The sequence below is a fragment of the Puntigrus tetrazona genome, chromosome 20 (genome assembly GCF_018831695.1).
Source record: "Puntigrus tetrazona isolate hp1 chromosome 20, ASM1883169v1, whole genome shotgun sequence".
Taxonomy (NCBI): domain Eukaryota; kingdom Metazoa; phylum Chordata; class Actinopteri; order Cypriniformes; family Cyprinidae; genus Puntigrus; species Puntigrus tetrazona.
Window position 1 is genome coordinate 2,100,763 of NC_056718.1, and position 19,169 is coordinate 2,119,931.

General features: G+C 48.6%; 27 non-coding genes and 1 pseudogene across 27 annotated transcripts; all 28 read right to left on the reverse strand.

Annotated features, from left to right (window-relative positions):
* Window positions 1–1,748: 1,748 nt before the first annotated feature.
* LOC122325204 lies at window positions 1,749–3,655 on the reverse strand (annotated as a pseudogene).
* A 5,791-nt stretch (window positions 3,656–9,446) lies between these two features.
* trnaq-cug lies at window positions 9,447–9,518 on the reverse strand. The gene has a single exon. It is a non-coding gene; the product is annotated as a tRNA-Gln (tRNA).
* Window positions 9,519–9,608: 90 nt separating this feature from the next.
* On the reverse strand, window positions 9,609–9,681 carry trnaf-gaa. The gene has a single exon. It is a non-coding gene; the product is annotated as a tRNA-Phe (tRNA).
* An 86-nt stretch (window positions 9,682–9,767) lies between these two features.
* trnai-aau lies at window positions 9,768–9,841 on the reverse strand. The gene has a single exon. It is a non-coding gene; the product is annotated as a tRNA-Ile (tRNA).
* Window positions 9,842–9,923: 82 nt separating this feature from the next.
* trnap-ugg lies at window positions 9,924–9,995 on the reverse strand. The gene has a single exon. It is a non-coding gene; the product is annotated as a tRNA-Pro (tRNA).
* Window positions 9,996–10,817: 822 nt separating this feature from the next.
* Window positions 10,818–10,889, reverse strand: trnaq-cug. The gene has a single exon. It is a non-coding gene; the product is annotated as a tRNA-Gln (tRNA).
* Window positions 10,890–10,979: 90 nt separating this feature from the next.
* On the reverse strand, window positions 10,980–11,052 carry trnaf-gaa. The gene has a single exon. It is a non-coding gene; the product is annotated as a tRNA-Phe (tRNA).
* Window positions 11,053–11,136: 84 nt separating this feature from the next.
* On the reverse strand, window positions 11,137–11,210 carry trnai-aau. Its single transcript has one exon. It is a non-coding gene; the product is annotated as a tRNA-Ile (tRNA).
* Window positions 11,211–11,292: 82 nt separating this feature from the next.
* Window positions 11,293–11,364, reverse strand: trnap-ugg. The gene has a single exon. It is a non-coding gene; the product is annotated as a tRNA-Pro (tRNA).
* An 822-nt stretch (window positions 11,365–12,186) lies between these two features.
* trnaq-cug lies at window positions 12,187–12,258 on the reverse strand. Its single transcript has one exon. It is a non-coding gene; the product is annotated as a tRNA-Gln (tRNA).
* Window positions 12,259–12,350: 92 nt separating this feature from the next.
* Window positions 12,351–12,423, reverse strand: trnaf-gaa. The gene has a single exon. It is a non-coding gene; the product is annotated as a tRNA-Phe (tRNA).
* Window positions 12,424–12,506: 83 nt separating this feature from the next.
* Window positions 12,507–12,578, reverse strand: trnai-aau. Its single transcript has one exon. It is a non-coding gene; the product is annotated as a tRNA-Ile (tRNA).
* An 82-nt stretch (window positions 12,579–12,660) lies between these two features.
* Window positions 12,661–12,732, reverse strand: trnap-ugg. The gene has a single exon. It is a non-coding gene; the product is annotated as a tRNA-Pro (tRNA).
* Window positions 12,733–13,551: 819 nt separating this feature from the next.
* trnaq-cug lies at window positions 13,552–13,623 on the reverse strand. The gene has a single exon. It is a non-coding gene; the product is annotated as a tRNA-Gln (tRNA).
* Window positions 13,624–13,712: 89 nt separating this feature from the next.
* Window positions 13,713–13,785, reverse strand: trnaf-gaa. Its single transcript has one exon. It is a non-coding gene; the product is annotated as a tRNA-Phe (tRNA).
* An 84-nt stretch (window positions 13,786–13,869) lies between these two features.
* trnai-aau lies at window positions 13,870–13,943 on the reverse strand. The gene has a single exon. It is a non-coding gene; the product is annotated as a tRNA-Ile (tRNA).
* An 82-nt stretch (window positions 13,944–14,025) lies between these two features.
* On the reverse strand, window positions 14,026–14,097 carry trnap-ugg. The gene has a single exon. It is a non-coding gene; the product is annotated as a tRNA-Pro (tRNA).
* A 979-nt stretch (window positions 14,098–15,076) lies between these two features.
* trnaf-gaa lies at window positions 15,077–15,149 on the reverse strand. Its single transcript has one exon. It is a non-coding gene; the product is annotated as a tRNA-Phe (tRNA).
* An 84-nt stretch (window positions 15,150–15,233) lies between these two features.
* On the reverse strand, window positions 15,234–15,307 carry trnai-aau. Its single transcript has one exon. It is a non-coding gene; the product is annotated as a tRNA-Ile (tRNA).
* Window positions 15,308–15,389: 82 nt separating this feature from the next.
* trnap-ugg lies at window positions 15,390–15,460 on the reverse strand. The gene has a single exon. It is a non-coding gene; the product is annotated as a tRNA-Pro (tRNA).
* Window positions 15,461–16,283: 823 nt separating this feature from the next.
* On the reverse strand, window positions 16,284–16,355 carry trnaq-cug. Its single transcript has one exon. It is a non-coding gene; the product is annotated as a tRNA-Gln (tRNA).
* A 243-nt stretch (window positions 16,356–16,598) lies between these two features.
* trnai-aau lies at window positions 16,599–16,671 on the reverse strand. Its single transcript has one exon. It is a non-coding gene; the product is annotated as a tRNA-Ile (tRNA).
* An 82-nt stretch (window positions 16,672–16,753) lies between these two features.
* trnap-ugg lies at window positions 16,754–16,824 on the reverse strand. The gene has a single exon. It is a non-coding gene; the product is annotated as a tRNA-Pro (tRNA).
* Window positions 16,825–17,647: 823 nt separating this feature from the next.
* On the reverse strand, window positions 17,648–17,719 carry trnaq-cug. Its single transcript has one exon. It is a non-coding gene; the product is annotated as a tRNA-Gln (tRNA).
* A 90-nt stretch (window positions 17,720–17,809) lies between these two features.
* Window positions 17,810–17,882, reverse strand: trnaf-gaa. The gene has a single exon. It is a non-coding gene; the product is annotated as a tRNA-Phe (tRNA).
* An 85-nt stretch (window positions 17,883–17,967) lies between these two features.
* Window positions 17,968–18,041, reverse strand: trnai-aau. The gene has a single exon. It is a non-coding gene; the product is annotated as a tRNA-Ile (tRNA).
* Window positions 18,042–18,123: 82 nt separating this feature from the next.
* On the reverse strand, window positions 18,124–18,195 carry trnap-ugg. The gene has a single exon. It is a non-coding gene; the product is annotated as a tRNA-Pro (tRNA).
* Window positions 18,196–19,020: 825 nt separating this feature from the next.
* Window positions 19,021–19,092, reverse strand: trnaq-cug. Its single transcript has one exon. It is a non-coding gene; the product is annotated as a tRNA-Gln (tRNA).
* Window positions 19,093–19,169: the final 77 nt, after the last annotated feature.

The window sequence follows — 19,169 nt, forward strand, 5'->3', positions numbered from 1 at the left end:
ATGGGGTGGTGGCTTATGTGCAGTTTGGCTTGCACACCCAGGAGTTTCCACATTTCTTGCATGACCTCAGTGGTAAAGTGAGTTCCTCGGTCTGAATTGACACTCAAGGGCAGTCCAAATCTTGAGAAGATATGGTTAATTAAGAGGTAGGCTGTTGTTTCTGCCGTGTCATTCGGAGCTGGGAGGCACTCTATCCACTTTGTGAACTCGCAGACCACATTGAGGAAGTACTTGTTACCTCGTGTCGACCGTGGCAGGGTCCTACCCAGTCTATTTGGAGGTCCGACCATGGGAAGGTCATTCCTTTCCTTTGCAGTGGTGTGCGGTGATTTGCATTCGCCGGTTGAAACTGGCAACAGACCAGGCATACTTTCACGTATTCCGCCACGTCTTGCTGCATGCCAGGCCAGTATACCACTCGTTTGAGTGTCTCATAGGTGGCCTTGGCGCCATGGTGTCCAGCGCATGGTGCATCGTGGGCGTATGTCAACATTATCCCCTTTGGCTCTGAGGCACTACGAGCCGTGGCGTAGCGCAGTGGCTCAGGGACATACGTGAGAACGCCGTCTTTGAGATGCAGCATGTGCTTGATGGAGTGCAGGTGGCGGAGGTCAGAGGAGGTGGCTAGGTCGAAGTCAGAAACGGGGGCGGTAGCCGGGTCAGAAATGTGTGCACTGATGGTTTGCAGTGCTGGATCCGGACGCTTGAAGAGTACGGAGATCGTCAGCAGCAAACTGTGGTGAGATGGAGAGATACGGGAGGAGGTGGGGTTCGCAACACCAGTGGCGTGTTGGCGGCGGGTGATGGCTGCCACAGCTGGGTTGGGTGGGTGGGAATGGAACGTCCAAGACTCTCCATGTAATGCACCTGCTTTAGCGAGGGCATCTGTTTGGTCGTTGGAGTCTTTGTCTTGGTTCTTGCTGCTTGAACTTGAAATTGCTTGTGACCTTGACATTGCCTCGGCAGTCTGTAAACGGGCAGTGGTGTCTGTGGCTTGGCACTGCAACTCCTGAGAGTTTACTGACTGGAAGGGCAGAGGTTCACGGACTTGTGTCCACAACTTCAAGTGCTTAAAGTCCATTAGTGGCTCAAAGCGATTAAGCAGGTCCTTTCCGATTAGCAGTGGGTAAGTCTTAAGGGTGAGATGTAAACTGGGTGGATGAGGTTCATCGGACCCACTGTTAGGTGGATTGGGGCCACTTGTGTCAGTTGTAGACCCGTGTGGGAGTATGCTTGAAGGTTCAGCTCACATCTTTGAAGTTTGAGGGCCATTTAATGTCTTTGCTCCTTCCTGGATTTTTCCGAGGAGTTCTGCTGACATTAGTGTGATGTCAGCTCCTGTGTCCAGAAGGGCTTCGACCCTGATGTGGCGTTCGATGATGATGGAGAGGTAAAACTTTCTTGCCATACCTCTCTCAATGAGATCACCCAGGAGTTGAGGGACTGGAGTTTGGGATGAGATGGGGAGGATATCAGGGCTGATCTGCAGTTCTTCGGACGAGTGGCAGACGACCAGGACAGCACTTTCAGGAACCAGAGTGGTTTCAGCGGCAGGTGTTTGTTGGATGATGCCGTGGTTTGAAGCATCATATGGTGAGTTAGGGGCTAACTCGATTGCTGGGGTTTCAGGTAGGATTTCTCGTCCATCTGAAGTTATGGTCATTATGGTTCTTTGAGTGTGCGGGGAGGAAGTGCTATTCTCTGTGTCTGGTTGGGTCGGGTGGTCGCTGCTGTTTCGTCCGGCTGCCAGTCAGGCTGAATCCGGCTTCTCTTTCTTTTCCCACTTCCAATCTTCCTTCATTTGCTGGAAAAACTCTCTCATCATGCTCTTCATCAGTTCTTGTGAAAAAAAACGGTGATGTCTTTTGCTCTTGTGTGGATTCAGTTTGAAAGTTCTTTCGTCGATTCCTTGGGCTGGTTGCTCCAGGGTGTGTTTGTGCTCTTCCCATGGAGGTTCCGTTGCCATCCCAGGAGCTCTTCCCCTTTGGTTTCTAAAGGAGGTTGACTGATTCCACGATCTCTCCCACTGACCTTCCTGCGGTCTTGAACTGTCCCATGACTTTTCCCAGTGGCGTCCAGGCGAGCGCTGTCGTTCACGTGGTCCATCCCAGCGGCCGTTTCTCTGCTTGGGTCTGGTACCTGCGTGGAAGTCTTGCTCTCTGTGGGACGCGTTCCACTCTTTTCTTGACGGCTTGAAGCTGTCTTGATGTTGGGCACCCTCTAGAGGCAGTCTGTGACTTTGTGTGTTGAAGTCGAGGACCGTCGGAGCTTTAGCGCCTTTCTCTGCAGCCATCTTCTGTTTGCTGTAGGCTTTGTGTGCCAAGTCGCGCAGCTGCTGAATGGTCATTGTGCGCGGACATGCAAGCACGCCTAGATGGTGGCTTACCCCAGGATGTAGATTCCTGAGGAAGAGAGTCTTAAAGTTCATGTCTTGTTCCATTTCGGGCTCGTTACGAGTTCCGAAGTATGCTCTCCTGAGTCGGCTGTAGTAGGCTTGTGGAGGCTCATGACGGCCTTGTCTGATCTCCAGGGCGGCTACTAGTCCTTGTTCTGACTCTGGGTCATCAAATTCATTGATGAGAGCCTCTCGGAGCAGGTGGTAATCAGCCTTTGTCTGGGCTGGTTGCCGGTCTAGGAAACTGCGTACATCAGGGCTTGATGTTGCTCGCAGTAAATAGAGTCTATCTATATCAGTGACGTGAGGTCTTACTTCCAGATGGAATTCGACGTCCTGCAGATAGGTTGGAACATCTGGACTACTTGGCACACCTGGGGTGAACTTGACGATGTTCCTGGCGATCTTGTCGAGGTCTTTTAGGTCCAGGCCGTGTGATGCTCTTTGGCTGGCTGGGTCCGTTTCTCTTGGCCTTCTCGCGAGGTATGTCTCTTCAGAGGAGCTGGTGAGTGTTTCAGCATCGCCTCTTTCCCCTTTGTTCACTTGCCTCTACAAGAACAGGAGACCCGGTCCTACTTGGCAGGGGTGACTTTGGTGCCTCCCGTGTCCTCAGTGGCTCAGCGCGCAGGTCGTAGGCGTGTCTGAGTTCCTCCTTGACACTGTCGGATTCCTCTTTGACGTAGTCCAGCTGTTGTTCTAGGCGGCTGATCTCATTCCTTGACTGGTTCAAGTGAGTCTCGAGGGCTTTGATTCTGCCGGCCTTGTCTCTAATGTCAGTCTTTGCCTTCTCCAGTAGCTGTTCTGCGTACTGGAGGTTGTTAACAGCATTGTCAAAGTCTCTTTTGGTTTGTTTCACCTCTTGTGTGGAAGCTGCTAGCAAGGCTTTGAGCGTGGTGATCTCCTCTGGGTCCTTTCTCTCCTCATCCAGCCTTTCCTGTCGTTCCTGAGCCTCCAGTTCCAGCTGTTTGATGCGTCGCTGTGCGCATGTCAGCTCCTGTTGGAGATCGGCGGCGTGCCTGTCACTCAGTTTGAGGGTAGCGATGAGGGTCTGACTTAGGAGCAGGTGATCTTTGCTAGCTCTTTGTTGTTGTAGCCTTGGCTTGGGTCCTGTTTCATTAGGCTCGTTAGGTTGTTATCCAGCTGTTCCTGGGTCTGATGCTTTAGTGTTTCCGCGGCCTTGGGTAGGAGGCTGCTGGTTGCAACACTTAGCCATGTTTCCAGGTCTTCCCAGTGACCAACGTTGTCTGCTGTGTGAGACATGTTTTGGTGCGGCGAGAGGGGATTTGGAAACGTGACTGACACAGACCTGGAAGAAAATAACAACCAAACAAGGCAGAACAGACAACAGCAAGGAAAGACAGAGGTGTAGATGTTTGGCGTCAGTTGATGCTAAATGTGAGGTGTCAGGTGGGTGTGGTTCTCTGTGACTGTAATCCTCTGGTGGGTGTGCTTCTAACTGGCGTTTCTGGGAGACAATTAGTAACCACACACAGGACGACAGAGAACAGAAGACAACACAGAACAGGAAGAAGGGATAGCTGGGCGTTTCGTTCTCCTGTAACAGGCGGTCCTTGCTTCTTTTCTTCTCCTTTTTTTTTTAGAGAAAGGGAGGAGCTACCTGTAAGAGACGTAAGAGAGGGAGAGAGAGAGGAGAGAGAGAGAGAGAGACAGAGAGGGGGAGGTAACACACTCTTTCCTGGTCAAGGAAGGAGGGGTTAGGCTCTATCACTGTCTCTTTTCCTAAGTTAGAGGATGCTTTTAGGAGTTTCTAAATGGGTATTTCTAAGTACTAAGACTGCGATTGCTATTAGAATCTCCTCCGGGCGAGGATAAAACAATAGCAATGACAGTGTTAGCTTTTAGTTGGTTAGATTGACTCCGTGCACCAAGTAGATTGTTCCTGGGGTCGTGTTTACGATTCCTCGTCGATCGACTTTGGTTTCGGCTGTAGGATAACACGCTGAGAAGGGAAGGTTTGTGAGCATGAACAATTTGAAACAATGTCGTCAAGTTTCACCCGATACTGATCAGAAATGTCTCAAATTAAATTCTTTGCTTTCCTGGTTCCCACAGGTGCGATCTCAGAAGCAGCAGCAGCAGTCAGATCAGAGGAGAGGAACAAGAAGGAGAGAAGAGAGAGTTGCTTACACTGTAAACAAAGTTGACAAAGTGTGATGCTGTTAAGCCTGATACCTAATGGTTGGTTTTACTATGTTGGTGTGATGAGTTAAGTCACCTGAGGTTGAATAGGCCCTAACCTACTTATGGGTGTCGCCAAATGGGTTTTAGCAAAAGGGGTTTAGACCTAGGCTTTGGTGATGAGGCGATTAACCCGTCGGAGTACAGCGGTGTGGCTCCCGTCTGGGCGCCCTGTGCTCCTGTAAGGTCAATCAGACTTCTGTCCGACAGTATTGCAGTGAGCCTCTCAAACAGAGTCGGCTTTTGACACAAAGGTGCGGGCCCACGGTGGAGGTGTGTCAACGGCTGGCTTGGACTGACAAGGCTGCGGGGCAGAGCCCTGGGTTACTGATCGGTTTCCCCGATTCAGCAGCTGACAGGGTGGTTTACCCGAGCCTCCGTCCAGGTCAGCTCGTGTTGACTCCTCCTCCGTTACACAATTGCTGATGCCTGCTGCGGGTTCACTTACAATGCTAGGACAGAGAGGCCTGGCTGGCCCCCAGCTGGCACAAGGTCACGTTCAAACGGGGTCCTCACTCGCTGTGACACCTCCGAGACAACCGTCCCTGCACCAACCTAGCACTAGGGGAGTGCTAGCTGCTAAGCCCTAAGTAAGGGAGAGACCCTGTAGAGAGGATTGAGAGGGAGGCACTCAACTGTACACACCAACGTAACTGCAAATGACTTGAAATTTCTATTTGGTAGCGATAATTAATGATCAAAAGTTCCTGAGGAGTCAAGCCTGAATTAATCACTAAGTATCTTCTGCAATAGAATCCGGGATACTATGCTTGGAATAGTACACGGAAGTTCAAGTCGATTATAATTGAAAATTTATGATATTGGTATTAAATTATAAAGCAATTATAATTAAATAAATCCCCAAAATAGCAATTATGTAGGGGAGCCACCCTAATTTGCTAAATCTGAAATTAAAATTCCAAACCAGGGATTATATTTAAGTGATGCGTTATCACGACTATAAAGGCAATTATAATTAACCAAATCACCAGCTGAAATTAAAATTTTCAATCAATAACGGCAGTTAACAATTAAAATTCAATGCAATTATCATCAAAGTATTCAAAGCAATTATAATCAAATGAATCAGCAAATATTGTTGCAATTTATGAATATGAACCTAATGCATTTAGTAAATGACATTAAGGTTTCACATTAGCAATGCTAGAAAATTGGTAATATATCCTGATATCATCAAATTAATAAAAGCAGTTATACTTGTTGATGGCAATGTATCATTGAAGGCTAAGGGTAAGAAAAAAAACGTTTCTTGTTAATACCAACGGTTATGGCAGTTCAAACATTTGTCAACATTCTTCTCGGTAAGGGAAAGGTGAGGAAAAAGGGGGTAAACGTGAAGGGGAAAGGAGGAGGAAGCCCACTATTGTGGTTCCGGCGTTCCGATGGAACTCAACACACCATAAACACACAAGGCATTCAACTCAATGGACAACAGAGGTCTATTCGCTAAGCGCTAGCCTGATGCTAACAGTTTGCATAGGTTTCAATGCCAACACATTAGATTCAGTTAACCTAGCCTCTGCTCCGTTTGTTTACAAACTTCAAATATGGCGCCGGAGGACTGCGCTTGCGCACTTTGAAGTTAACTAGGAAACGGCGTCCTAGAAACTCCGCGTCGTTGCTATGGATACGTGCAATTCGCTATTATACGAGTTCGGCCCACCCGAAATGACGGCGCATTTCGCAACGAGTAAACTCGATCAGCTTCGTCTAGCACTGACAACTTCACTTGCTAAAGTGAGGCACTTTTACATACATATATTGCAATTAAACAATGACGTCCTCGGACCGCGGCGGGTCTGCACAGTTTATTCACTTGATCAAGAATTTTCTTCTCCCATATAACTTCCGCGTTCTGACGCTCTCTGCGTTACGCTCGGTTTCACTTCTTCCAGTGACTAAATGGCCAAGGATTACTTAGTTAGCTACTTCTAAGCTCTTGCCAGGGAGGAATTAGATTCATATGACAGTGGAACTCGCACTGCCATAGATCAACAAAGGCCTTATGGAAAATAAACAAGGAACACGCTTGCTTTTTCCCTCAACGCGCTCTAACGCGGATCTCTGTCTCTATGGACAAATATTACCAGTACTGCAGTTTTCAAAGTCTTCACAAATCACACGCACTTTTACGTGTTCGCATGTCAAAATAGAGGTACAAAATAACAACAATTTGTCTCTGTGTCTTAATCTATTCTTCCGGATAAAATAGAAAACCACGAAATCACGAATCACAAATTTATGAATTATGAACTGAAAATCAAATCTTGCCCGCATTCTCCACCATTATATGTAGGGTTTTCACACCTAATTTTAATTATGATAATTATGAATTGTCATTTGAATCAGTTCTCAATTCAAGTTTGGGAATTGATTCTGAAAAGATTCACGTTGGTATGCAATTCAAGTATACCTTTAAATCACTTAATACGTCCAGCGTTTTAGGGCAATTTAAATGTATGTTACCAATATGAATTTACTCTGTGATCAGCAAAATAAATCAATTGGATTCTTCGCTTTACCTCGAGCAGGTAACAACGGATCTGGGCATGAGTTTGACTTTCCAGTTACATAACACACAAACAAGAATTCGTAATAATGAAACAAAATTTATTCGACAGTACCTACTATTTGACAAGACTACACTGAGAAGACTAAACATAAACACACACACACACACATGCATTCATACACACATTCACGGGTTGGAAGGGAAATGGATAATTGTCTGTCCAAAGTCTGTTAGCTAGTTCTGAGATCGCACTAAGAGCACCAACAAAGCAAAGTTAGGTTTAGCCTCGCTTATATATGTCTCTGCGCCAATTCAGTAGAGACGGAAAGGTAGTTTTACCACTCGGCGTGTCTGGGGAAATCCCGGCGTGCTGATTGGGCAGGCTCGTCCGTGGGATGACGTGGTCGGGCTTTCCCGGGCCGTTTGAATGAAGTCTCTCTAGCTTGGTGGTTCGCTTTGGATGAACCGGGTTGGTTATGGAAAGGGCAGTGAGTGTCCGTGGAGTGATGTGACGGAGCGGACGAGTCGAGGGTATCGGGTCGTTCTGGTTCGGAGTCTTCTGACTTCTACAAGTTCGAAGTTTCTCTGTTTCCTTGGCGATTCCTGCAGCGACCGAATTCCCTCCCGGTGGTTCCGAAGAGTTCTTCTCGACTCGACTCCGACTCCGATTCTTCTCGTTCTCAACTCAACTCAGAGAGCTCTGTTCCTGCGTTTTGAGGTGCAAGTTTTGGGCCGTGCCCTGGGCAGTTGTCCAATCCGAGGTCAAAGGGGCGTGTCCACACCTGCTTTCGACTCGGTTTCGTGCATACTTTATCCCAGTTAGAATTGACATTCTGCACTTCTGTTCCCTATCAAAAGCTTATAAGTGGAATACACTGTTGTGCATTGCACAAACACATATATTCATTCATCACGATATTGGAAACATCGTAAGCTTCAATTTGATATCAAACATGCATTATCTAGCGCTTATGGAGCGCTCTCTGTTAGAGGATTATTTAACAAGTATATAGCGGTTCCTACATACATCCCGAAACATTTATTAAGCAGTTATTTACAGATGAACCTTTATTCGTTTGAAAGGAAGGCATTTAGATTGTTCGCTTAGTGGTTTTATGTGTGTCCTGGCAGTTCCTTTATTGTAGCGAAAAGGAAAAAGGCGCGCTTTTAAGGAATGTATGTTGGGACAGAGCAAACCTCCCTGGGGGCTTGGAAAGTGTGAGGCTGTCCTGGCCACGTTGATTCACCGCGGGAGTCTTATCACCTTTTGACTTGGTGGCTTGGTAGAACTGATCCCAGGTCAGTGCACAGAACGGGTTATCGCGCTGTCGACCAGATGTTGCGTTTTCAATCATCCCAATCTTGACGTGGGTACTCTCGGATTGGCCGAGCTCACTGCAGCGACAGTCCCTTGAGAATGTTTGGTAGACGTTGTGGCGCTCTGCATCGCTCGGCTGACCATCTTGATTGCCTTTATGGTCCGGGGTGCGGAGGATGAGCGATTTTACGACCTGGTTCTAGAGCGATTCCCCCTTTTATGGTTCGTGTCTGTTCATCGAGGCCCCACAGATGCTTAGGAAAAGTAGCACAGAAACCAACGGCGGGCTCGTCCGGGATTTTTTAACCCGGGACCTCTAGCCAGAGGCATCAGGCTGCACTCAGTGCTTCAGGGACAGAAAGAAGGACCTTGAACTACCATGGGAGGAAACAAAACGCCTTGAGACAGTGTCAAAGCCAAATAAATGAAAGATGGCCTCCCAATGGATTGAAATTTGGGGCTGGACCTAACTGGCTGCACGAGGTGAGAGATGCAAAGGTAGCCTATGTAACACAAAAATCATCATGCTCATATTCACTGAGAAACAAGACCAAGAAGAGCCTTAAATCTAAAGCACAACTTTTCGGTTAATTCACCAACTATATGGTGGCCAGTGCCAAGGAGGCAGCATAGAGGAGATATGGAACGATCGGTGGACACTGTGCTGCCCTGACCAAGGGGTCTTCTGCAAGAACCCCCGTTTGGCACCTCCCGAGCAGAGAGAAAGGAAAAGAACATCTACAGCAACAACCAAAGAAAGGAGTTTTTGTCATGATTGTAGTTAAACACAAGCAATTAAAGACAAAGAAGGAACTCAAACTAACATGGAAATAATTGAACAGCTCGACACAGTGTCAAAGGCAAACAAATGACAGGCGGCCTCTGAATGGATTGAAAACTGGGGCTGGGCCTAACATGTGGATGGATTTTAGGGAGGACGCTGCTTAAATGGTCAGATGGCTCTCAGAGTTTGAGCTCTCGGTCAATTCTCCAACCAAAACAGGTCCCACCGAAATTTGAACTCGGATCGCTGGATTCAGAGTCCAAAGTGCTAACCATTACACCATGGAACCATAGCTACAAAAGCCTTGGGTCAGAGGGCCACAAAAGCAAGGACCTCTTAAGGGATTCGGTTGACCTTTCTTCTCTGGCACGAAGACATCTGCCGAAACCCGGGATCGAGCCAGGGACCTTTAGATCTTCAGTCTAACGCTCTCCCAACTGAGCTATTTCGGCCACAATGTGAGGGACTATGATCGGGGGCTGGGGATTCCGTCACTTTATCAGAAGATCACAGCAGACCTCCGAGAGTACCAAAAGGCTGGCCCGTACGTGGGTCGAGCCCGCGACCTTGGCGTTATTAGCACCACGCTCTAACCAACTGAGCTAACCGGCCTGTCTTTGGCTGCTTCTCTGCCAACTTGATGCTTGCCGGTGATCCTGGGTAACAAAACCGCTTCAAAAGTGAGCCTTTATAAGGGCTCGTCCGGGATTTGAACCCGGGACCTCTCGCACCCAAAGCGAGAATCACACCCCTAGACCAACGAGCCACGTGAGACTCACGCAGAGCCACCCGATGCTCACAGAGAGCCGCCAAGTCTTCCTGTAATTCACAGAGTTAGATGCTTAGGAAAAGTAGCACAGAAACCAACAACGGCCTCGTCCGGGATTTTTGAACCCGGGACCTCTAGCCAGAGGCATCAGGCTGCACTCAGTGCTTCAGGGACAGAAAGAAGGACCTTGAACTACCATGGGAGGCAACAAAACTTCTTGATACATTGTCAAAGCCAAACAAATGAAAGATGGCCTCCCAATGGATTGAAATTTGGGGCTGGACCTAACTGGCTGCACGAGGTGAGAGATGCAAAGGTAGCCTACGTAACACAAAAATCATCATGCTCATATTCACTGAGAAACAAGACCAAGAAGAGTCTTAAATCTAAAGCACAACTTTTCGGTTAATTCACCAACTATATGGTGGCCAGTGCCAAGGAGGCAGCATAGAGGAGATATGGAACGATCGGTGGACACTGCGCTGCCCTGACCAAGGGGTCTTCTGCAAGAACCCCCGTTTGGCACCTCCCGAGCAGAGAGAAAGGAAAAGAACATCTACAGCAACGACCAAAGAAAGGAGTTTTTGTCATGATTGTAGTTAAACACAAGCAATTAAAGACAAAGAAGGAACTAAAACTAACATGGAAATAAATGAACAGTTCGACACAGTGTCAAAGGCAAACAAATGACAGGCGGCCACTGAATGAATTGAAAACTGGGGCTGGGCCTAACATGTGGATGGATTTCAGGGAGGACGCTGCTTAAATGGTCAGATGGCTCTCAGAGTTTGAGATCTCGGTCAATTTTCCAACCAAAACAGGTCCCACCGAGATTTGAACTCGGATCGCTGGATTCAGAGTCCAAAGTGCTAACCATTACACCATGGAACCCTAGCTACAAAAGCCTTGGCTCAGAGGGCCACAAAAGCAAGGACCTCTTAAGGGATTCGGTTGACCTTTCTTCTCTGGCAAGAAGACATCTGCCGAAACCCGGGATCGAGCCAGGGACCTTTAGATCTTCAGTCTAACGCTCTCCCAACTGAGCTATTTCGGCCACAACGTGAGGGACTATGATCGGGGGGTGGATTCCGTCACTTTATCAGAAGATCACAGCAGACCTCCGAGAGCACTAAAAGGCTGGCCCGTAAGGGGGTCGAACCCGCGACCTTGGCGTTATTAGCACCACGCTCTAACCAACTGAGCTAACCGGCCTGTCTTTGGCTGCTTCTCTGCCAACTTGATGCTTGCCGGTGATCCTGGGTAACAAAACCGCTTCAAAAGTGAGCCTTTCTAAGGGCTCGTCCGGGATTTGAACCCGGGACCTCTCGCACCCAAAGCGAGAATCATACCCCTAGACCAACGAGCCACGTGAGACTCACGCAGAGCCACCCGATGCTCACAGAGAGCCGCCAAGTCTTCCTGTAATTCACAGAGTTAGATGCTTAGGAAAAGTAGCACAGAAACCAACGGCGGGCTCGTCCGGGATTTTTGAACCCGGGACCTCTAGCCAGAGGCATCAGGCTGCACTCAGTGCTTCAGGGACAGAAAGAAGGACCTTGAACTACCATGGGAGGAAACAAAACGCCTTGAGACAGTGTCAAAGCCAAATAAATGAAAGATGGCCTCCCAATGGATTGAAATTTGGGGCTGGCCCTAACTGGCTGCACGAGGTGAGAGATGCAAAGGTTGCCTACGTAAGACAAAAATCATCATGCTCATATTCACTGAGAAACAAGACCAAGAAGAGCCTTAAATCTAAAGCACAACTTTTCGGTTAATTCACCAACTATATGGTGGCCAGTGCCAAGGAGGCAGCATAGAGGAGATATGGAACGATCGGTGGACACTGCGCTACCCTGACCAAGGGGTCTTCTGCAAGAACCCCCGTTTGGCACCTCCCGAGCAGAGAGAAAGGAAAAGAACATCTACAGCAACGACCAAAGAAAGGAGTTTTTGTCATGATTGTAGTTAAACACAAGCAATTAAAGACAAAGAAGGAACTCAAACTAACATGGAAATAATTGAACAGCTCGACACAGTGTCAAAGGCAAACAAATGACAGGCGGCCTCTGAATGGATTGAAAACTGGGGCTGGGCCTAACATGTGGATGGATTTTAGGGAGGACGCTGCTTAAATGGTCAGATTGCTCTCAGAGTTTGAGCTCTCGGTCAATTCTCCAACCAAAACAGGTCCCACCGAGATTTGAACTCGGATCGCTGGATTCAGAGTCCAAAGTGCTAACCATTACACCATGGAACCCTTACTACAAAAGGCTTGGCTCAGAGAGGGCCACAAAAGCAAGGACCTTTTAAGGGATTCGGTTGACCTTTCTTCTCTGGCAAGAAGACATCTGCCGAAACCCGGGATCGAGCCAGGGACCTTTAGATCTTCAGTCTAACGCTCTCCCAACTGAGCTATTTCAGCCACAACGTGAGGGACTATGATCGGGGGGGGGTTCCGTCACTTTATCAGAAGATCACAGCAGACCTCCGAGAGCACCAAAAGGCTGGCCCGTCCGGGGTCGAACCGTGACCTTGGCGTTATTAGCACCACGCTCTAACCAACTGAGCTAACCGGCCTGTCTTTGGCTGCTTCTCTGCCAACTTGATGCTTGCCGGTGATCCTGGGTAACAAAACCGCTTCAAAAGTGAGCCTTTCTAAGGGCTCGTCCGGGATTTGAACCCGGGACCTCTCGCACCCAAAGCGAGAATCATACCCCTAGACCAACGAGCCACGTGAGACTCACGCAGAGCCACCCGATGCTCACAGAGAGCCGCCAAGTCTTCCTGTAATTCACAGAGTTAGATGCTTAGGAAAAGTAGCACAGAAACCAACAGCGGGCTCGTCCGGGATTTTTGAACCGGGACCTCTAGCCAGAGGCATCAGGCTGCACTCAGTGCTTCAGGGACAGAAAGAAGGACCTTGAACTACCATGGGAGGCAACAAAACTTCTTGAGACAGTGTCAAAGCCAAATAAATGAAAGATGGCCTCCCAATGGATTGAAATTTGGGGCTGGACCTAACTGGCTGCACGAGGTGAGAGATGCAAAGGTAGCCTACGTAACACAAAAATCATCATGCTCATATTCACTGAGAAACAAGACCAAGAAGAGCCTTAAATCTAAAGCACAACTTTTCGGTTAATTCACCAACTATATGGTGGCCAGTGCCAAGGAGGCAGCATAGAGGAGATATGGAACGATCGGTGGACACTGCGCTGCCCTGACCAAGGGTCTTCTGCAAGAACCCCGTTTGGCACCTCGAGCAGAGAGAGAAAGGAAAAGAACATCTACAGCAACGACCAAAGAAAGGAGTTTTTGTCATGATTGTAGTTAAACACAAGCAATTAAAGACAAAGAAGGAACTCAAACTAACATGGAAATAATTGAACAGCTCGACACAGTGTCAAAGGCAAACAAATGACAGGCGGCCACTGAATGGATTGAAAACTGGGGCTGGGCCTAACATGTGGATGGATTTTAGGGAGGACGCTGCTTAAATGGTCAGATGGCTCTCAGAGTTTGAGATCTCTGTCAATTTTCCAACCAAAACAGGTCCCACCGAGATTTGAACTCGGATCGCTGGATTCAGAGTCCAAAGTGCTAACCATTACACCATGGAACCCTAGCTACAAAAGCCTTGGCTCAGAGGGCCACAAAAGCAAGGACCTTTAAGGGATTCGGTTGACCTTTCTTCTCTGGCAAGAAGACATCTGCCGAAACCCGGGATCGAGCCAGGGACCTTTAGATCTTCAGTCTAACGCTCTCCCAACTGAGCTATTTCGGCCACAACGTGAGGGACTATGATCGGGGGGGGGATTCCGTCACTTTATCAGAAGATCACAGCAGACCTCCGAGAGCACCAAAAGGCTGGCCCGTACAGGGGTCGAACCCGCGACCTTGGCGTTATTAGCACCACGCTCTAACCAACTGAGCTAACCGGCCTGTCTTTGGCTGCTTCTCTGCCAACTTGATGCTTGCCGGTGATCCTGGGTAACAAAACCGCTTCAAAAGTGAGCCTTTCTAAGGGCTCGTCCGGGATTTGAACCCGGGACCTCTCGCACCCAAAGCGAGAATCATACCCCTAGACCAACGAGCCACGTGAGACTCACGCAGAGCCACCCGATGCTCACAGAGAGCCGCCAAGTCTTCCTGTAATTCACAGAGTTAGATGCTTAGGAAAAGTAGCACAGAAACCAACGGCGGGCTGGTCCGGGATTTTTGAACCGGGACCTCTAGCCAGAGGCATCAGGCTGCACTCAGTGCTTCAGGGACAGAAAGAAGGACCTTGAACTACCATGGGAGGCAACAAAACTTCTTGAGACAGTGTCAAAGCCAAATAAATGAAAGATGGCCTCCCAATGGATTGAAATTTGGGGCTGGACCTAACTGGCTGCACGAGGTGAGAGATGCAAAGGTAGCCTACGTAACACAAAAATCATCATGCTCATATTCACTGAGAAACAAGACCAAGAAGAGCCTTAAATCTAAAGCACAACTTTTCGGTTAATTCACCAACTATATGGTGGCCAGTGCCAAGGAGGCAGCATAGAGGAGATATGGAACGATCGGTGGACACTGCGCTGCCCTGACCAAGGGGTCTTCTGCAAGAACCCCGTTTGGCACCTCCCGAGCAGAGAGAAAGGAAAAGAACATCTACAGCAACGACCAAAGAAAGGAGTTTTTGTCATGATTGTAGTTAAACACAAGCAATTAAAGACAAAGAAGGAACTCAAACTAACATGGAAATAATTGAACAGCTCGACACAGTGTCAAAGGCAAACAAATGACAGGCGGCCTCTGAATGGATTGAAAACTGGGGCTGGGCCTAACATGTGGATGGATTTTAGGGAGGACGCTGCTTAAATGGTCAGATGGCTCTCAGAGTTTGAGCTCTCGGTCAATTCTCCAACCAAAACAGGTCCCACCGAGATTTGAACTCGGATCGCTGGATTCAGAGTCCAAAGATTCCATTACACCATGGAACCCTAGCTACAAAAGGCTTGGCTCAGAGGTCCACAAAAGCAAGGACCTTTTAAGGGATTCGGTTGACCTTTCTTCTCTGGCAAGAAGCCATCTGCCGAAACCCGGGATCGAGCCAGGGACCTTTAGATCTTCAGTCTAACGCTCTCCCAACTGAGCTATTTCGGCCACAACGTGAGGGACTATGATCGGGGGGTGGATTCCGTCACTTTATCAGAAGATCACAGCAGACCTCCGAGAGCACCAAAAGGCTGGCCCGTACGGGGGTCGAACCCGCGACCTTGGCGTTATTAGCACCACGCTCTAACCAACTGAGCTAACCGGCCTGTCTTTGGCTGCTTCTCTGCCAACTTGATGCTTGCCGGTGATCCTGGGTAACAAAACCGCTTCAAAAGTGAGCCTTTCTAAGGGCTCGTCCGGGATTTGAACCGGGACCTCTCGCACCCAAAGCGAGAATCATACCCCTAGACCAACGAGCCACGTGAGACTCACGCAGAGCCACCCGATCTCTCACAGAGAGCCGCCAAGTCTTCCTGTAATTCACAGAGTTAGATGCTTAGGAAAAGTAGCACAGAAACCAACGGCGGGCTCGTCCGGGATTTTTGAACCCGGGACCTCTAGCCAGAGGCATCAGGCTGCACTCAGTGCTTCAGGGACAGAAAGAAGGACCTTGAACTACCATGGGAGGCAACAAAACTTCTTGAGACAGTGTCAAAGCCAAATAAATGAAAGATGGCCTCCCAATGGATTGAAATTTGGGGCTGGACCTAACTGGCTGCACGAGGTGAGAGATGCAAAGGTAGCCTACGTAACACAAAAATCATCATGCTCATATTCACTGAGAAACAAGACCAAGAAAGAGCCTTAAATCTAAAGCACAACTTTTCGGTTAATTCACCAACTATATGGTGGCCAGTGCCAAGGAGGCAGCATAGAGGAGATATGGAACGATCGGTGGACACTGCGCTGCCCTGACCAAGGGGTCTTCTGCAAGAACCCCCGTTTGGCACCTCCCGAGCAGAGAGAAAGGAAAAGAACATCTACAGCAACGACCAAAGAAAGGAGTTTTTGTCATGATTGTAGTTAAACACAAGCAATTAAAGACAAAGAAGGAACTCAAACTAACATGGAAATAATTGAACAGCTCGACACAGTGTCAAAGGCAAACAAATGACAGGCGGCCACTGAATGGATTGAAAACTGGGGCTGGGCCTAACATGTGGATGGATTTTAGGAGGACGCTGCTTAAATGGTCAGATGGCTCTCAGAGTTTGAGCTCTCGGTCAATTCTCCAACCAAAACAGGTCCCACCGAGATTTGAACTCGGATCGCTGGATTCAGAGTCCAAAGTGCTAACCATTACACCATGGAACCCTAGCTACAAAAGCCTTGGCTCAGAGGTCCACAAAAGCAAGGACCTTTTAAGGGATTCGGTTGACCTTTCTTCTCTGGCAAGAAGACATCTGCGAAACCGGGATCGAGCCAGGGACCTTTAGATCTTCAGTCTAACGCTCTCCCAACTGAGCTATTTCGGCCACAACGTGAGGACTATGATCGGGGGATCCGTCCGTCACTTTATCAGAAGATCACAGCAGACCTCCGAGAGCACCAAAAGGCTGGCCCGTCCGGGGTCGAACCCGCGACCTTGGCGTTATTAGCACCACGCTCTAACCAACTGAGCTAACCGGCCTGTCTTTGGCTGCTTCTCTGCCAACTTGATGCTTGCCGGTGATCCTGGGTAACAAAACCGCTTCAAAAGTGAGCCTTTCTAAGGGCTCGTCCGGGATTTGAACCGGGACCTCTCGCACCCAAAGCGAGAATCATACCCCTAGACCAACGAGCCACGTGAGACTCACGCAGAGCCACCCGATGCTCACAGAGAGCCGCCAAGTCTTCCTGTAATTCACAGAGTTAGATGCTTAGGAAAAGTAGCACAGAAACCAACGGCGGGCTCGTCCGGGATTTTTGAACCCGGGACCTCTAGCCAGAGGCATCAGGCTGCACTCAGTGCTTCAGGGACAGAAAGAAGGACCTTGAACTACCATGGGAGGCAACAAAACTTCTTGAGACAGTGTCAAAGCCAAATAAATGAAAGATGGCCTCCCAATGGATTGAAATTTGGGGCTGGACCTAACTGGCTGCACGAGGTGAGAGATGCAAAGGTAGCCTCACGTAACACAAAAATCATCATGCTCATATTCACTGAGAAACAAGACCAAGAAGAGCCTTAAATCTAAAGCACAACTTTTCGGTTAATTCACCAACTATATGGTGGCCAGTGCCAAGGAGGCAGCATAGAGGAGATATGGAACGATCGGTGGACACTGCGCTGCCCTGACCAAGGGGTCTTCTGCAAGAACCCCCGTTTGGCACCTCCCGAGCAGAGAGAAAGGAAAAGAACATCTACAGCAACGACCAAAGAAAGGAGTTTTTGTCATGATTGTAGTTAAACACAAGCAATTAAAGACAAAGAAGGAACTCAAACTAACATGGAAATAATTGAACAGCTCGACACAGTGTCAAAGGCAAACAAATGACAGGCGGCCTCTGAATGGATTGAAAACTGGGGCTGGGCCTAACATGTGGATGGATTTTAGGGAGGACGCTGCTTAAATGGTCAGATGGCTCTCAGAGTTTGAGCTCTCGGTCAATTCTCCAACCAAAACAGGTCCCACCGAGATTTGAACTCGGATCGCTGGATTCAGAGTCCAAAGTGCTAACCATTACACCATGGAACCCTAGCTACAAAAGCCTTGGCTCAGAGGTCCACAAAAGCAAGGACCTTTTAAGGGATTCGGTTGACCTTTCTTCTCTGGCAAAAAGACATCTGCCGAAACCCGGGATCGAGCCAGGGACCTTTAGATCTTCAGTCTAACGCTCTCCCAACTGAGCTATTTCGGCCACAACGTGAGGGACTATGATCAGGGGGGGGGAATCCGTCACTTTATCAGAAGATCACAGCAGACCTCCGAGAGCACCAAAAGGCTGGCCCGTCCGGGGGTCGAACCCGTGACCTTGGCGTTATTAGCACCACGCTCTAACCAACTGAGCTAACCGGCCTGTCTTTGGCTGCTTCTCTGCCAACTTGATGCTTGCCGGTGATCCTGGGTAACAAAACCGCTTCAAAAGTGAGCCATTCTAAGGGCTCGTCCGGGATTTGAACCCGGGACCTCTCGCACCCAAAGCGAGAATCATACCCCTAGACCAACGAGCCACGTGAGACTCACGCAGAGCCACCCGATGCTCACAGAGAGCCGCCAAGTCTTCCTGTAATTCACAGAGTTAGATGCTTAGGAAAAGTAGCACAGAAACCAACGGCGGGCTCGTCCGGGATTTTGAACCCGGGACCTCTAGCCAGAGGCATCAGGCTGCACTCAGTGCTTCAGGGACAGAAAGAAGGACCTTGAACTACCATGGGAGGCAACAAAACTTCTTGAGACAGTGTCAAAGCCAAATAAATGAAAGATGGCCTCCCAATGGATTGAAATTTGGGGCTGGACCTAACTGGCTGCACGAGGTGAGAGATGCAAAGGTAGCCTACGTAACACAAAAATCATCATGCTCATATTCACTGAGAAACAAGACCAAGAAGAGCCTTAAATCTAAAGCACAACTTTTCGGTTAATTCACCAACTATATGGTGGCCAGTGCCAAGGAGGCAGCATAGAGGAGATATGGAACGATCGGTGGACACTGCGCTGCCCTGACCAAGGGGTCTTCTGCAAGAACCCCCGTTTGGCACCTCCCGAGCAGAGAGAAAGGAAAAGAACATCTACAGCAACGACCAAAGAAAGGAGTTTTTGTCATGATTGTAGTTAAACACAAGCAATTAAAGACAAAGAAGGAACTCAAACTAACATGGAAATAATTGAACAGCTCTCGACACAGTGTCAAAGGCAAACAAATGACAGGCGGCCTCTGAATGGATTGAAAACTGGGGCTGGGCCTAACATGTGGATGGATTTTAGGGAGGACGCTGCTTAAATGGTCAGATGGCTCTCAGAGTTTGAGCTCTCTCGGTCAATTCTCCAACCAAAACAGGTCCCACCGAGATTTGAACTCGGATCGCTGGATTCAGAGTCCAAAGTGCTAACCATTACACCATGGAACCCTTACTACAAAAGCCTTTGCTCAGAGGTCCACAAAAGCAAGGACCTTTTAAGGGATTCGGTTGACCTTTCTTCTCTG